The following is a 17453-nucleotide window of genomic DNA, read 5'->3' as shown; positions in this document are numbered from 1 at the left end:
TAAAGCAAAAAAACTCTCCAAGTATTAATTGTATTAACTGAGCAACCCTCCCATTTTCACTGGAAAAAATTAAAATTAAAACGTATTGTGACATCCCTAGTGCAGTCTCGTAACTCTGTACTTTCAAGTTTTTAAAACATGACGAGCACTCCAGAGTTAGCTTATCAGAGTATTTTATAGACTGTTAAGCTTCTAGAGTTTCTTTTGTGTTTGTTGACTCCAAGAGTTAAATAGGAAACTGCAGTAACAGTGATGAATAGACAGAAGCTACAGCTTCTCTTGTTTTGGAAACACAAGATCAAAGTGTACTATATTTATAAATAAATTTTGTTTTGTATGAATAAGAATTCCACATTACAAAACTCAAGCAAGTCAGGGAAGTACTTTGTTGCCATGGATAGCCAAAGGTATTCCATTATTGAGCTCACTCAGGGGAAGGATACTTTTCATTGTTTGTTCTTTCCAGAAGTCTGAGACTCAAGGGAGTTATCATTCTACATTAAATCAAAAACCTCTAAACACCTTCATCGTAATGAGAAAATCTTTCACAACGGACAGTTTGAAAGGTGTAAAAGTTATTCTCTGTCACTGAGATTTTATGGGAAAAGCTGGTTCTAAGCACTACCTTTCTAAGCTTTCCAATAAATCAACACTATTGAAAACATTTAAAAGTGTCAGTGTGGCATAGAAATTATCTCCATAGAAAATTATGACTTTTTTTGCTTTTCTATTGCTTCAAGAACACTTGACAATATTGCCAATGCCTGCCACTCCTCCGAACCCTATAGCAGATGTGGATAGAATCATATATTGGAAAACATGATAGCTGTGCATTCATAAGGAAGTCTTATTGAACAAAATGCTTTAACATTTCCTAGCTGCATTGGGATTTATAGTAAATCACCAGGAATCATATTCTGTGAGATTTAAAAGAGATTCAGAATCTCCTGATTTAAAAGACTTAAAGGGGAACAGCTCTGGGGGATTTATAAAGTTTTCAAATTTGCTAATACTGGAAATGTTATGATTCTTGAAAGTCTTTATTAAGCAAAATAAATAACATCTTTTATCTTTCCAGTGGGAAATTTTAACTTCTAGGAGGAAAGTACTACACAAGGTATAAATGTTGCTTTAACATTCCATTCAATTGAAGAAGCTGGCTAATGACATGCTAAAGTTTAATTCTTTTAAGAGGCCCATTGGTGAGGGCGCGTTTATGCTTGTCTGATTTATGAGTTAATCTTGGATCACATAAAGAATGGTAGGTAAACCTAGATCAATATATGGAATAATTATTCTACAAACAGCTTGCAGGGAAATATTAAAGTGTTTGGACATTTCCGAACCTTGGGATGTCAAATTTTCCAGAGGGAAGCTAAAGTGCTTTAATTATGCACTTGATTCTTTTTTTTTTTTTTTTGTGCAAATGTACAATTAACAGCATATTATTTTAGATCCTAATGTCCTTTGAATATTAAAAATGAGCCAGGAGACAGTTCTGGTGACAGCCGTATGAAGGCTCTAGATTGCAATTTTCATGTAGAAGTAGCTTCATATCATACCTCGTGAGGCTCGTATTGCACAGCAAAGAACCATGCTGAATATCATGCCAAAGATCGTGAGACCTGCAATCCCAATACCAACAATTCCGATGAGCTGGAGCTTAACACTGATTATGGCCTCAATTTCATCAATGCAATTCTTGGGCCCTAGAAGCTCCTTTGGGCATGTGGGTTGGACCTGTTCAGAGCTTTCTTTTCCACAGCACTGAAATGTTGAGTGGAAGGTAATGAGAGTCCCGTTCCCCCTTTCCCTGTCTCTCAGGTAATCATTATAAGCCTCTTCATACATGGTCTGAACATGCCGTATGGCTACATCCTTGCCTATAAAAGCAAATACTCCAGTGGTTACTTCAGCAGCAAATATCACCAGTAGGCAGGTGAAGAAAGATCCAAGCACACACTGTGACTCCCGCATGGCTCTGCAGCAGCCGAAGAAGCCCACAGCTATCATCAGGGCCCCTGCTCCAACCAGCACATACAGTCTACTGAAGCCAAGCCCTAGGAACCGTTGTTCTCATGGAGAAAGCAAAGGACAGAAAATCTATGCACTTGATTCTTAACAAAGACCTGAGAGGAACTTTCTACCTTGTCATTAAATTATTGAGTTGGAAGAGAAATTTAGACTATTAGGTCCAGCTTCCTTATCTTACATGTGGGAAAACCAGAACCATGATTTGACCCAGGTCATAAGGTGCAAGGTGCTTATTTCATGGAAAAAACCCTGATAGTTAAATTTGACCCAACTGACAATGACTTACATGAATTTCCCTATGAATTTTGGCCTATTCTTTGGAAAATGAGAGGTTAGTTTGGGAAAAAGAGATGTTAGAATTTAATTATGTAATATGTATAAATTCAATAATTTCATATCAGATCTGTGCAAAATAGAACTTTTTCCAATAACTTATTTTCCCCGTTGAGTATTACTGCTCATCAGCCAAAAACTCAATTTCTTTATTTCTATATATTCCAACCACTTCCAGTTTAAAACATAATTGTTCTTCAGTCCATCAGATTTGGGTATGTTTTTATAGTCCAGTTTAGGTATTGTTGACTCAGTCACTGTTGGGTTCCAGCACTGTTCAGTTGAAAGGCCTCTCTCTCTCTCTGAGCTTCCTGCCTGCCCACCCTTGCTGTCCCATAGTGTTGATGATGATGTTGTAAGGCACCTGCAGTGGAGGATAAGGCTGGACATGCTTGTCCAAATCCTGGCTTGTTTTTGTTTTTAAAGATTGATTGACTGATTGATTGATTGATTTTGGAGAGAGAGAGAAAGAGAGAGAGAAGAAAGAGAGCATGCACACCATGGCGGGGGCGGGGAGGGACAGAAGGAGAGGGAGAGAATCTCAAACAGACTCCCAGCTGATCATGGAGCTCTATGAGGGGCTCGATCTCACGACCCTGAGATCATGACCTGAGTTGAAATCAAGAGTCAGATGCTTAACCAACTGAGCCACCCTGGTGCTCCCTGGCTTGGTTTTTGGTACAGACCATATCTTAGCACTAGTTCCTTACAAGATGACTCTCCTGGTTATCCTAGTCATAAGGCTCTTGAGTTAATTGTGGGATACCTGGCTCCCTTGTTTCTTATGCTTCTAGCAAATCCATGCCAAAACCAATGTATGATTCTTTTACCTTCTTGTGAAATTGTCTACCTCTGTTATTCATGCTTCCAGTTACCATATAAAGAGGATTCTCTGGCCACAACAAAATGGCTGGAAACTTTCTGCATCTGAAATGGAAGGAGAGAGATCAGACAGTGCAGGGGCCCTTTTTTGTCCTTACATTTTCTGTCTTCTTGTGTCATACTGCCATTTCTTTATGGTTCTCTTTTCTTAGTGCCCAGCACCAAAGGGCACACATGCAGGTTCTATCCCTTAGCCAACTCCTATGGGAACAAGGAGACCACTGAAATTTCTAAACCTTTGGTCTTTGGGAATCCCCAAATTTCATGGCTAGGCTAGGTGAATGCTACCCTGTATTTGGTGGGGACAAACACGTATCTTCTCCAGTTTCTCTAGGCTCAAACAACCTTTTATCTCTCTTGAGTCTGAAAAGGCCTAAGTACTAAACTAAGTCCTAACTAATTCATATCCTTTATGGATTTAGGGCCTGACAGCCAGTGGTAAAATCCTTTCTGAATTTAGATATCTTAGAATAGTGGCTTTTGGTTTGTTTTGTTTTGTTTTATAGACTGCAGCCTCTGCAGTAATCTATGCCCTTTTAGTTTAGCCACCAGAAGAGATGAGGAATCAGCAGGGATCCTGGGAGAATAAAAAAGGAAATTTTTATTGATATTTTATTTTCCTGTGGCTTTCGATAATCTAGTACATATCAGCAGAGAAACAGTAACCATTTTATACAGTTGTAAAGATTCTATGGCCTGTATGTCTAATACCATTGATTAAGCCATTTGGAAGACAATGGGAAGAACATAGCTATTTTCATTTTATTTCATGGGACAGCTTTGAAAGATGAAAACTAGGCAGGTTAAGACAGTAAGCGAGAATTTTTCAAACACTAGCCAAACCCCATTAAAAGTAGATCATGTCTCAGCAACAGGATGGCTGACTGACCGAAATGATGCCTTTTACGAATAATGGTCAACATTTAGTGAGCAAGCACAGTTCTAAATACTTTATGTGTATTCAGCAATTTAATTCTCACAACTCTTTGCGATAGCTTTGTTATAACACCCCTCGCCAGTTTATCGTTGAGGATATTGAGGCCCCGTGGAGTTAAGTAACTTGCCCAAGTATATTGGCTAGTGACTGCAGAGCTAGGACTATGCACCCAGGTTAACTGTACTCCTAACCACTAGACCATACTATTGGTTTCTCCAAAATACTAAATCTAACCATTAAGATTACTTATTCCAACCTGAGTTACTTGAAAAGAAGGCAGCACACACCCTCGAGTGCAGTTGTCTTTGCTGGGCCTGACTGAAGGTGTCCCACACTGCTCCTATCTCAAAAGGGTGGTGATGCTTATTGCCTGCAGATTTAAAAAAATATATGATTCTGGGACCCATACAGAGGGCTGGAGTTCTGGGATCTGCATACTTTTGATGGTGCCCAAGATGGTTCTGATATTATGCAGGTTTCTTTCTGGGGAGTGCCGGGTCTCTAGTTCTGGTCCCTATGCAATGCTTGTCCACAGGCTCTAGGGTGGAGTGGGAATAAGATTTGCATGTTTAAAGATCAAGAAAAAGGCCAATGTGGCTGAGGCTAGGTGAGAAGTGGGAGAGAAATAGAAAATGTGATCATAGGCGGTCAGATCACATAGGGCCTGATAGGCTGTGGTATGAGGTTTGCGTTTAATTCCATGTAAAATGGGACACCCTGGGGACTTTTTTGCAGGGACTGACATGGTCAAATTGAACATCTTAAAAGATCAAATGAAATTCGAGCAGGTTTTTCAAAGTAAAACATTTTCACTAAGCTCTCCATCTAAGAGGAGATTGGTATTAAGATATTTAAATTTCTTTAGATATTTCTTTTTTTTAATTATTTTTTAAAAGATATTTATTTATTTGACAGAGAGAGAGAGAGAGAGAGAGCACAAGCAGGGGAAGCAGGAGAGGGAGAGGGAGAAGCAGGCTCCCCACTGAGCAGGGAGCCCGATGTGGGGCTTGATCCCAGGACCCTGGGATCATGACCTGAGGCCAAGGCAGATGCTTAACTGACTGAGCCACCCAGGCGCCCCTAGATATTTCTTTCCACAAGATTGGTTTTATCTCATGTTTTATATGTGATATCATAGGCCATCCTACTGAAAAACTGTGACAGATATTTCTTAATTCTTTTTTGCTGGCTTTTTTTAAACATAAATTTGAAAGTTCTATGCTTTAAAATTCATGTACTATATTTGTTAGTTTCCTATTTCTGTTGTAACAAATTACTGCAAACTTAGTGGCTTAAAATAGCGTGAATTTTATCCTCTTAGAATTCTGTGGGTCAGAAGTCTGGCCCAGGTTGCACTGGGTTAAGATGGAAGTATGAGCAGGACTGCATTCCCTTCTGGGGGGCTTTCAGGGAAGTTCCTTTCCTTGCTTTTTCCAGCTTCTAGAGGCCATCCACATTCCTTGGCTCCTAGACCCCCCTCCTTCACCGGAAATGTTTCTCTCTCTGACCATTCTGTGATCACATCTCCTTTCTTTGCTTTTAAGTACTCATATGATTAGCAATGCTCAGATAATCCAGAATAATCTCCCTATCTCAAGGTCCTTAACTTAACCACATTGGCAAAATCTCTTTTGCCAAGTAAGGTAACATATTCACTGGTTTTAGGGATTAGGACATGGCCATCTTTTTTTAAATTTATTTTTTATTTAAAAAAATTTTTTTAAAGATTTTTTATTTATTTATTTGAGAGAGAGAATGAGATAGAGAGAGCATGAGAGGAGGGAGGGTCGGAGGGAGAAGCAGACTCCCTGCTGAGCAGGGAGCCCGATGCGGGACTCGATCCCAGGACTCCAGGATCATGACCTGAGCCGAAGGCAGTCGCTTAACCAACTGAGCCACTCGGGCGCCCTATTTTTAAAATTTTTAAAAGATTTTATTTGTTTGTCAGAGAGAGAGAGCGAGAGAGAGAGCACACACACACAAGCAGGGGGGAATGGCAGGCAGAGAGAGAAGCAGGGTCCCCGCTGAGCAAAGAGCCCGATGTGGGACTCGATCTCAGGACCCTGGAATTATTACCTGAGCTGAAGGCAGGTGCTTAACCAACTGAGCCACCCAGGTGTCCCAGGACATGGCCATCTTTAGGTGGGGCATTATTTTGCTTACCACACTGTGCTTCTTCTAGAAGGAAGTTGCCTTTAGACTCAAATTTTTATAAAGAGTTCAGTGTAACATAAAAGTTAGGAGCTGGTTTGAATCTGGCATTCTGAATGGTGATTTCTCAGTGAGGTTTTCTTCTTTTTCTCTATGAAATCAACAAAATATTTCATCATTTTCTGAAACCTCTACCAGCCCTGTTATGCCTTAAATGTGTTTAAGCTCCTATATTACACATAAATTGTTTTTCTCTCAATTGTTTCCTCTCCCCAAGTATTCGTTCCTTTTATTTGTGCATTATCTTTATGTCAAAGCATTTCTCAACTTGACATTTTCTTTCCAAGATTTAGCCTCCCATTGCACAACCTTTTTATTGCTTCACAGGAGAAACTTACCACAAAGTTATTTTTATTCCCTACCTGATTACTTCACTTTCTGACCCAACGTTATTTTAACCTCTAAAAAGTACAGATGCTTCATCTGATATTTATTAGTAAGAGGTCATAGATACAGACAATTAAAATTCTGTTGGTGTTCTTGTTTAAGTGTCAGCTTTAAAATGGATAGATTTATGTTGATCTGATTTAAATATGTACCTATATACATATGTATATATTTTATGAACTTTCACTTGTAATCTCTTCCCATCGTCTTGTGACCTAGCAGCGGACTAACTGTGAGATAGACTGCCACGAATTTAAATTTATACTGAGGGTTTAAATGCAGGGAGACAGGATTTGAAATGTACAGTCACCAACTGATGATAACTCCTATTGCTGTTATCCATTTCCAAAGACCGTATGAGCCCATTATATCTACGCTTCTATTAACTCCTTCACACAGGGATTTGGATTTAGAGCTATAGCTTTTTAAGCAAGACTTGAACTTGAAAAGTACATGAAGGCACATTTGTATATGTACTCCACTTAGCAGAAAAGACCAAAAAAACTACTTCTCACAGGTTTTGTCATTTAATTTGCTCTGTCCCTACATTTTTGTAAATGTTATGGCTGTTCCTTGACAAGTCTCTCATTTTTCAAATAGAGTGACTGTTCATGAGAGGATTTCAATTTTCAGCACTTGGCTTTTCTTTTTTTCTTCTGAAATATGCAGCTTAAATTGTGCAAATGACAGTTTGAACTTCAGCTACTCAAATTCAAATATCAACTAGAGTCTCCTTAACTCCTATGGTATTTCATCTCTGCTCAGATTCCCAATTTTTTATGTCACATTTGGGGAACTCTGCCCTTCCTACTCTTCAGCTTGAGGGGTAGAAGAGTCTAGTTTTTACATCAGTCTGGAGATGACATTTTTCCCTCAAGTTTTTCTGCCTTTGTTTCCAAAGTTTGCATTATGGTTAGTTTCCTTCACAGATGAGTAGTGTATTCTGAATCTTCCAGGAGGTGGGGTGTGTGTCAGAGACAGCTGATAAATGAAGACTGGCATCACCATTGTGTGGGGTCGATGGGGAAGCCGGGTTATAGGAGTGGCTTCTAGAGAATGTATTTTCTTAATCTCTGGATTAAAACATATGAATCTTTTGAAAAGTATATTTCAATATGAACTAACCTAATTCAAGAAAATATCCAGGACCATAAAATAGTTACTGGGTAAATTTGAAATGATGTTAATGCTCAGTTTGTGAAAATATTCAGGGCAACTTACACCAATTTGGAAATAATTGTATTTGCAGACAAATGGCACAAATATATCACAGGCCTAAAAATTGGTTTATAAAACAATCTAAACACTGCATGCAGAGTCAAGATATTTTCAGGATCTGCTTGAGGGAGTGCAAACTTTCATTTCATGGGAAAATAAAGAACTCAGTGCTAAGGAAATTGATGTTATGCTAGAAAGTTCCCTATCTGAGATATGTATACAAGCTGTGAAGGGGAAAAGAAAGCCATGTCTAACGCTTGATTTCCAAGCACTGAAAACAAAAGTCTAGACGGTAATGGGTATAGCTCAATATATTAATTCTTCAATTAACAATCTTAAGATAATTGATTCTTAAATACTTGAAAACTGATTGAAAGACTGCATATTTGCTGTGGAATATTTAAAGTTGAATCTCACATGGCCTGCACACCTATGGCTGTTTAATTGGAGAGAAAAAGCACACATGAAAGTAATTACTGATAACTTGGTTTGAGAGTGTTTACTGCTATAAGGAAGGTAGAGTTCCAATACTGTAGGATTTTAGAGGACAAATGGTTACTTTCACTGGTTCTGAAAAAGACTAGTGGCATTGGTATTTGAAATGAGTCTTGAAGCTGAACTACAAGTCTGAGCATTGAGAAGGAACAGTACAGGAGAGGCGTGGAAGGAGGGGGAGAGTAGAGGATGTAGTTTAGCTGCAAGCATGGAAGAACAGAGTGAGAGGCTGGGCACACGTCCCAAACTTTCACTCCTTAGGCCTCATCTCATCTAAAGATGTAGATTCATTGGCTTAAAAAGTATCCACTTTTCTTTTGAAGTAGCTTCCTACATTTAAAAATCAGGAGTTTTTATATAAAAATACGATTTCTAGCTTCTCTTAGACATGGGTCCGCATTGTTCCATGGTAGTGGTCAGCTCTCTTCAGATGGGGCTGTTTGTTCTATCCCAAGACCACTTTACCCATTTATGTGCCCAACTCACCTCTGCTGGGGTTTGAAATCCCCACCCTCCACCCCGAGTAAGGACCAGATCATTAAGGGTCTTATATGAACAAACTAGTACATTTAACTTCCCCCCCACCCCCTGCAGAAAATGGCTTTTGAGGAAAGGAGTGACATAACCAGAGCAATGCTTCTGAAAGCTCTGTCTGGGAGCTGGCTTGCAGATGGATGGGAAAGGGAGAATTAGATGTGGAGGGAATAATTAGGAAGCTGCAAAGTGAGTCAGTGAGAATTCATGAGGTGAAACTAAAGAGAGTGTCTAGTTAGAGGGATTGTGAAAGTGGAATTCATAAGATTTTGTGACTCCATATATGTGGGGTTTGAGAAACTAATTTGAGAGTCTAATTTGTCTCCATCTCTGTCTTCCACATAGCACCTAGGTAGGATTAAATTGTGCTTAAGGAAGATCAGAGCAAACAACTCTATGAAATTTTTGGCATATTTATTATAAATATGGTAAGGATTTTGTTCATATATAGAATTTCTTCAGGATAACCCATGAAAGAAATTTTCTGTGGCTTTGGTATTAGGAATGGGAATATGTATACTGAATAGCTGTGTGGTTTTTCTTTGTATGGCACTGTGAATGATGTAACTCCTCCTATTTATTCTTTCTCCTTGGTGAATATAGAAAAATCAGAGCCACACGTGTGACCACATTAATTTTACTACATGCACTTGTGTACTCACTTCATTCTTAAGTTTTTTTAAACTTTAAGGAAAATAAAAATAATTTTAAAATGCTTTATTTTTTATTCAAGTATAATTAACATACATGTTATATTAGTTTCAAGTGTACAATATACTATAATTTATACACTTTTCAGTGCTCATCAAGGTAAGTGTACTTTTAATCCCCTTCACCTATTTTATCCATCCCCTTACTCACGTCTCCTCTAGTAACCTTCAGTTTGTTTCCTGTATCTAAGAGTCTATTTTTTGTCTTTCTCCTTTCTTTGTTCATTTGTTTTCTTTCTTAAATTCCACTTATGAGTGAAAATATATGGTATTTGCCTTTCTCTGACTGATGTGTTTCACTTAGCATAATACCCTCGAGGTTTATCCATGTTGTTGCAAATGGAAGATCTCATCCTTTTTTTATGGCTGAATAATATTCCAGTGTGTGTGTGTGTGTGTGTGTGTGTGTGTGTGTGTGTATCATTCTTCTTTCTCTATTCATCTATGGATGGACACTTGGGTTGCTTTCATATGTTACCTGTTGTAAACATGCTGCAATAAACATGAACATACAGGTGCATATATCTTTTCAAATTAGTGTTTTTGTTTTCTTTGGGTAAATACCCTATAGTGGGATTACTGGATTATATGGTAATTCTATATTACTTCTAAACACTCCACCAAAAAACTACTGGGAACTGATAAATGAATTCAGTAAAGTCATAGGATATAAAATTAATATATAGGAATCTGTTGCATTTCTATACACTAATAAAAAAATAGCAGAAAGAGAAATTAGGAAAACAATTCCCTTTACAATTGCATCAAAAATAATAAAATACCTAAGAGTATACTTAACCAAGGAGGTGAAAGATCTGTACTCTGGAAACTATAAAACAGTGATGAAAGGAATTGAAGATGACACAAAGAAATGGAAAGATATCCCATGCTCATGGATTGAAAGAACCAATATTGTTAAAAGCTACCTGAAGCAATCTACAGATTTAATGTAATCCCTATCAAAATACCAACAATATTTTTCACAGAACTAGAGCAAATAATCCTAAAATTTGTATGGACTCACAAAAGACTCTGAAGAGTCAAAGCAATCTTGAAAAAAAAAGAACAAAACTGGAGGTATGACAATCCCAGATTTCAAGATATGCTGCAAAGCTGTATCAATCAAAACAGCACGGTACTGGCACAAAAATAGACACACAGATCAATGGGACAGAATACAGAGCCAAGAAATAAACTCATGCTTATATAGTCAATTAATCTATAACAAAGGAGGCAAGAATATACAATGGGAACAGAGTCTCTTCAAATGAGGCTGGGAAAAATGGACAGCTACAAGCAAAAGAATGAAACTGGACTACTTTCTTATACCATAGACAAAAATAAACTCAAAATGGATTAAGTGTGAGACCTGAAACCATAAAATTCTAGAAGAAAATATAGGCGGTAATTTCTTTGACTCTGGCCAAAGAATCATTTTTCTAGATATGTCTCCTTTGACAAGGGAAACAAAAGCAAAATTAAACTATTGGGATTATACCAAAATGAAAAGCTTCTGCACAGCAAAGCAACCATCAACAAAACAAAATACAACCTATTGAAGATAGGAGAAGGATATTTGTAGGTGAAATATCCCATAAGGGGTTAATATCTAAAATAAAAACTTACACAAGCCAACACCAAAAAACCAAATAATCAGATCAAAAAATGGGCAGAGGACATGAATAAACATTTTACAAAGGAGACCTACAGATGGCCAACAGAAACATGCAAAGATGCTCAAGATCATTAATCGTCAGAGAAATGCAAATTAAACCACAATGAGCTATCACTTTCAATCTTTCAGAAAGGCTAAAATAAAAAACCAGGAAATAACAGATGTTGGTGAGGATGTGGAGAAAAAGGAACCCTAAGGCACTGTTGGTAGGAATGCAAGCTGGTGTAGCCACTGTGGAAAACAGTATGGAGGTTCCCCCCCAAATTAAAAACCCTTTTTATAAAATTAAAAAAAAAATTCCTTTCTCTTTGTTTTATTGTCTTTACTACTACTAACTCTAAAGGTATTTATGTAATTTCATGGTATTTTTAAAGTTACCTTACATCCTTTTTAAGAACAAACTAGTGTATGAAAGGTGTATTATAATCATATTATTTAATCTCATGTTTAAACTAAGCCTGAATTTCCCCTTTTATGACTTTTTAAATATCAGATAGACAGGTAACTGGATTTGAATCAAAGTAAGATAGGGAAATATTTTATGAAGATTCTCAAGGTTTGAAAATCCAGGAAAAATTCATTGACTCAAAGACACACCAAGAAACGTTACTCAGAAATTAGAAAATATTAAAGGCGTTATCCAGTTAGTACATGATTGGAAGAAGAAATATTATTCCATTATAAACGACTGTTTAAAAGCATACATATTCTAGCATTAAGATGATGTTTATTCTGATTTGTATATAATTTTGTCTGAGAGTTATGCTTGAAAAACTTTTTCCAGGTTTGGGAAAAAAAAAAAAAAACCCAAGTCTTTGCCTGTGACTAAAAGGTGGATTAAGGACTATAACCCACTGAATTCAGACATCTTGCTAATAAGTAGATGCTAATATGGTAGTTCTGTTCCTTGAATTTTTTTTGCTTGGATTTTTGAACAATTATTTATGTTCCTTCAACATCTTTTTTTACATTCTGAAACTGCTGCAAAGAGTAAGAGATATTTTCAACCTCAGAATGGAAAGGAATTGAACCATAGTCTGATGAAAGCATGCACAGCAAAACATTAAGCAGATGGAAACAATTCAACATGCATTTTTTATTTTATATAAGAAAACTAATTTCACTTTCAAGGACTGGAAAAATGTGTTATTACCTATTTTATTTGGAATGAATACGTCTGGTATTATTCCAGTTTACAGAAAAAAGCATTAGACTGGGAGTCAGGCTTGTTCCAGATCAACCTCCAATTGGCTTGACGACCTTAGGCAAATTGGTTAATCTATTTGCAATTTACTTTCTAAAATGACATTGAAGTCTTTGAGCTAGGTGATCTCTTCCAATTCTAGCATTGTATGTTTTTCATCTGTATTATTCAGATGTGGCTAAAAAAACTTCATGGTGGATAAGTCCTCTCTGTGCGTGAAAAAGTCCTTTTGTTTTGTGGCTTTAGTTTTTAAGGGCTTCCTTTGGCTTTACATTTGTTCCTTGCTTTGTGCCTGCTTATTTTATATTTGACTCCATTATTGACAGCTTTATAAAGTGAACGGAACTAGATCATCCTGAGGAGAAGGAAGACTGATTAAGGAGAAAGATGAATAAGGCTGAGAAAGAATAAAAAGAAGCTGAGAAAATCATTAATCAAGAGAGTAGCAAGAGAGGAATGAAAACCGTAACCTCAAAACCCCTTTGATTCAGGAAACACTTTATCACTTTATTTCAAATTAACTCTTTGCATGAGTTTCCTCAGATCATTTCTATGTGTCAAGAACCATGGGTCAAAGGTATTTGACTCATCTTATTCTCCTTTTGCTTATTTTATGCCTCTTATTTACTAAAATTCTAAAACAAATTTGTGGACTCAATTCAACCACTCTGTTTGTATTCAAATCTATTCTTGTTAAACTTTTAGAGTTGATTCCTTTTTTAAAAGTCATGATTAAAAAGCCCCTTAGCTTCTGGAACACACTCTCTTGTTTCTCATTTGACCTCCCTGACACTTCCTGTCTGTCTCCCTTGCTGGCCCCACCTCGATTTTGGGATGGACATCTCAGTGTTGTGCTGCCCCAGGACTCCCTCCTCAGGCCCCGTGCTGTCCTTACCCACTCTGATCCTTAGGTGACCCTGGCCAGTTTTATTACCTATCATCTATATGCTGGTCAGAACTCCCATATGGAGACCACGGGGACACCTGCTAATTATGCAAAGCTGGTTTATTAAGTTTGCTAAGCAAGGGAGAGTCTCACCTGGACAAAGTCTCAGGGGTGTCTCAAAAGGGGGACACAGGGAAGGACACTTACAGGGCTTTAAGAGTTGGAGTTAGTCATATGGTAGTTTTAAGATGGAAGCAAGTAAGTGTGTTTGGGCAAGAATTGGTCAGAATTGAGTGACTTGCTCTTGAAATGCCTCCTTGTCAGAAAGGCCTTCCTTGATTATCTTTTATGAAATAGAGCAACTCTATTCCAACTTTTTATTCACTCAAACTGCTTTATAATTCATAGCACTTTTCCTCACTTGGCATATTTTATATCGATTTATTTTTTTATTGTCGGACTCCTGCTGTTATGTAAAGTTCCACTAGGGCAGGGTTCTCACCTGTCTGGCTCCCTGCCAGATCCTTAGCACTCAGAATAAAGCTTAATAAGTATTCAGTGCACATTTGTGGAATAAATGAATAAATGGTACTCTTAATGTTAGCTGTAACTACTTTTTAACTTTTAATTATTTAGTAATTATTTCTTAGCTTAAGTTTGTGATTACTTCTGAATCCATTTCAAAGGCTGCAAATAGTCAATGTGTCCCTAGCAGAGGCTCCTCGGTTTGAACGCCAGCTTGTCTGGATTCGTGGCTGGGGTCTCCTTGACTAGTCCATGACAGCAGTTAGTGGACATGAGGGATATGACTGACCTCTTGCTTTACTTTCCCAGTCCTTTTATTTTATTTATTTTTGTTTATTATGTTATGTTAATCACCATACATTACATCATTAGTTTTTTTTTTTTTTTGAATTTCAGCAACAGTATTTTTATTTGTAAATCATGCAACAAAGGCCTATGAAATAGGTTTTCTTAGAACAGACCCATCTTGGCTAACTCAGTGGCACAATTCAAAAGTGAAAAATTAAGATATATTCTTTGTACAGAAGAGTCTTTAATAAACCCAAGGAATGTTTTCCACCAAGACTAGACCCTAGTTTTGCATGCAAAGGCTGATGACTTTTATCACACACCAAGATTACTTTAATAGTTAAGGGACAGCAGAATCAGGCTAGCAAAAAGTCACCAAGACAACAGAACATTTCCATTTGAGAGTAGTCATTTATTAACTGACCAGATTGCAAAAATAATCATGGCAGATACCTTAGTTCATCCTTCTAATAAGCCTATTGATCTGGTCTTCCCTGTTACTAGCATCTCCACCTTCTACAAAATGGGTGGTCTTTTTCTTCATTCCCCCTTGTGGAGAAGATAATTTGAAGGGCCATAAAACGTTGTTTGATTCTTTGAAACGTTTTCCAACAGTATAGATCTTGTGAAGCAGATCCTCCTTGCAGATGATGCCATATTTACCAAGAGATCTGGCAATCAATGTGTTATCTGTCAGGGCAATTCGCTTCTTGTTGATTTTGCCATAACCTCGCTTGTAGATCAATTCATTCACCGACTTCAGGTTTGGGTACCCCCATGCTATATAAGGTTCCACAATCCTTAGCATGTTAACTGAAGCCTTGTTGAGCTTAACAAAGGTGCCATTGAAGATCTGGCAAAGGCGAAGAAGCTGCAACACCTTTTGAACCTTTGGGCTCACACCATTGATACCTCAGATCCTGATGACAAATGCCAATTTGGGTTCCGCAGGTACATAGAAGTTGCCAGCTTTTCTTGCCATCCTTGCCATTCGAATCTCAGTTCTGTACATCTGCCTATATTCCTTGTGGTATGCTTAGCTTTTTCATAGATAAGCTTCCTTCTTGCCTTTCGAAGCATCTTCTGAGCAAACTTCTTCCTCAGACGCTTGATCTTCAACTCTGCGAAATTCCTTCTCTTCTTCTTAAGGGTTTCTGGCACAGCAGGAACCTTCTTTTTCTTCTCTTTGGCACCCTCCATGGTTCCAGCCGGAAAAGAGGAACACATCATTAGTTTTTGATGTAATATTCCATGATTCATTGTTTGTGTATAATACCCAGTGCTCCATTCAGTACGTGCCCTCTTTATAAAAAGGGAAGCACCTGGCATTTCTCTTGTTCTTCTAATTTTCTTTCCCTTCCTCATTTCTCATTTTCCTCCCTCCCTCAGCTCACCTCTTTTTTTTTTTCTTTTTTTCAGAAGGGAGGTTGTCAGGTTAGCAATTTACTTATTTGATCTAATTTTAGTACAGCAGAAAAATTAATCACTGATTTTGATTTCTGCCAGAGCTTTCCAGAACTTTCTTAAAACCATGTTTCATAGTCAATGCTTATTTACCTAAATTTACAACTAGTTTTAAAAGAAATGGAGTGTGTACCATGAGTGCTCCAATTTGATAATGAGCAGCATGTGCGAGGATAAATTTCATATGTGGTATAAGCACTGGATGCTTTGTGAGGGTTGGATGAAGAGATGAGATGATAATTAAAATTGTACCTGACACTGTAAAGAAGCTAAGGATGTGCATCTTCTGTAAAATAATTTTCGGGGGTAGATTTTCTTTTGATTTAAATTTTTATCAGTATGATACATGCACAGGTCTAAACATTTTTTTTAAGTCCCAGGAGGTTTACAGTGTTTAAAATGGCAACAGCAGCGGCCCCTGCTGCCCTCTTTACTCTTCTGCCAAGTCTCAATTCCCAGTGATAACTGCTTTGAATACTCAGCAGGTTGTATTTTTTTTTTCCTAGCATTTACTTTTAAAAATAACTTGTTTTTATTGTTGTCTCTTGATTTACCAATTCTAGATTCTGTCTTGACTTCCTCTTATGGTTAGTGAGCATTTGGCTTTCCTTCATCACTCCTCCAAATCTCTGCCCTTATCACTCCAACAGAGTTACATCATAATAAAACAATTATCCTTTACATTAACATAACTGCAAATGCTATCCCCTGAAAATCCAATTAGTGTGTTATGATTCTATTTCCTTTCTTAAACAATGATTTGCTTTTCCTGTAGTTAACAACTATCCAATTTCTTCCCCCACCCCCAGTAGTTAGCATTTGACTAACTTATTTCTTGATAATTATCCTTAATTTTTCAAATGTTTTTTCAGCTCTCCCATTAGGGCCCTAGAGTTGGATAATTCCAAGAAGCGCCACTCTCTCCGGAGTTGTGTAATATCATGGTATTGTAAACCTGTCAATAGTATTTTCCAAGTCACCTATTGCTTTTCCATATAAATTTTAGAATCAGCTTGTCAGTTTCCACACACACGTATGCACACACACATAAATTCGCTAGAATTTTGTTTGGGATTGCATTAAATCTATAGATTTGTTTGAGAAGCACTGACATCTTAATATTTATCCTTCCAATTCTTAAACAAGGCATGTCTCTCCATTAATTATGTGTTCTTTAATTTCCCTCAGTATTGTTTTATAGTTTTCAGTGTAAAGGTGTTATACATCTTTTGCCAGATTTATCTCTAATGCTATTTAAATGATATTGTTTTAAAATTTTAATTTCTAATTGTTTGCTGCTGGTATGTAGATATACAATTTATTTTCCTATCTTGATCTGACATCCTGCAACTTGTCAAACTCACTTATTAGTTATAATGGCACTTTTATAAATTTCATTAAATTTAACACATAGGCGATAATGTCGCCTGTGAATAAAGACAGACTTAATTTTTTGTTTCCAATCTGGATGCCTTTTATTTCTCTTTCTTCCCTTATCACACTGTCTACAACAGCTAGTATGTTGAATACAGCAATGAGAGTGGACATCCTTGGGTTGTTCTTAATCTTAAGGGTGGAGCGTTCAGTCTGTCATCATTAAGTATGTTTAGTGGTAGGTTTTTTGTGGGCATCTTTTTCATATTGAGGAAGTTTCCTTCTCTTCCTTGTAT

General features: G+C 37.3%; 2 pseudogenes; both read right to left on the bottom strand.

Annotated features, from left to right (window-relative positions):
• Window positions 1-1426: 1426 nt before the first annotated feature.
• Window positions 1427-2757, bottom strand: LOC114209026 (tetraspanin-2 pseudogene; annotated as a pseudogene).
• Window positions 2758-14766: 12009 nt separating this feature from the next.
• LOC114209069 (large ribosomal subunit protein uL30 pseudogene) lies at window positions 14767-15528 on the bottom strand (annotated as a pseudogene).
• Window positions 15529-17453: the final 1925 nt, after the last annotated feature.

This window comes from Eumetopias jubatus, unplaced genomic scaffold (genome assembly GCF_037043125.1).
Source record: "Eumetopias jubatus isolate StellerSeaLion01/CBP00866 unplaced genomic scaffold, mEumJub1_p1.0 scaffold_1, whole genome shotgun sequence".
Lineage (NCBI taxonomy): Eukaryota > Metazoa > Chordata > Mammalia > Carnivora > Otariidae > Eumetopias > Eumetopias jubatus.
Note: the sequence above shows the minus strand (reverse complement) of the source record. Positions and strands in the feature narration are given on the sequence as shown.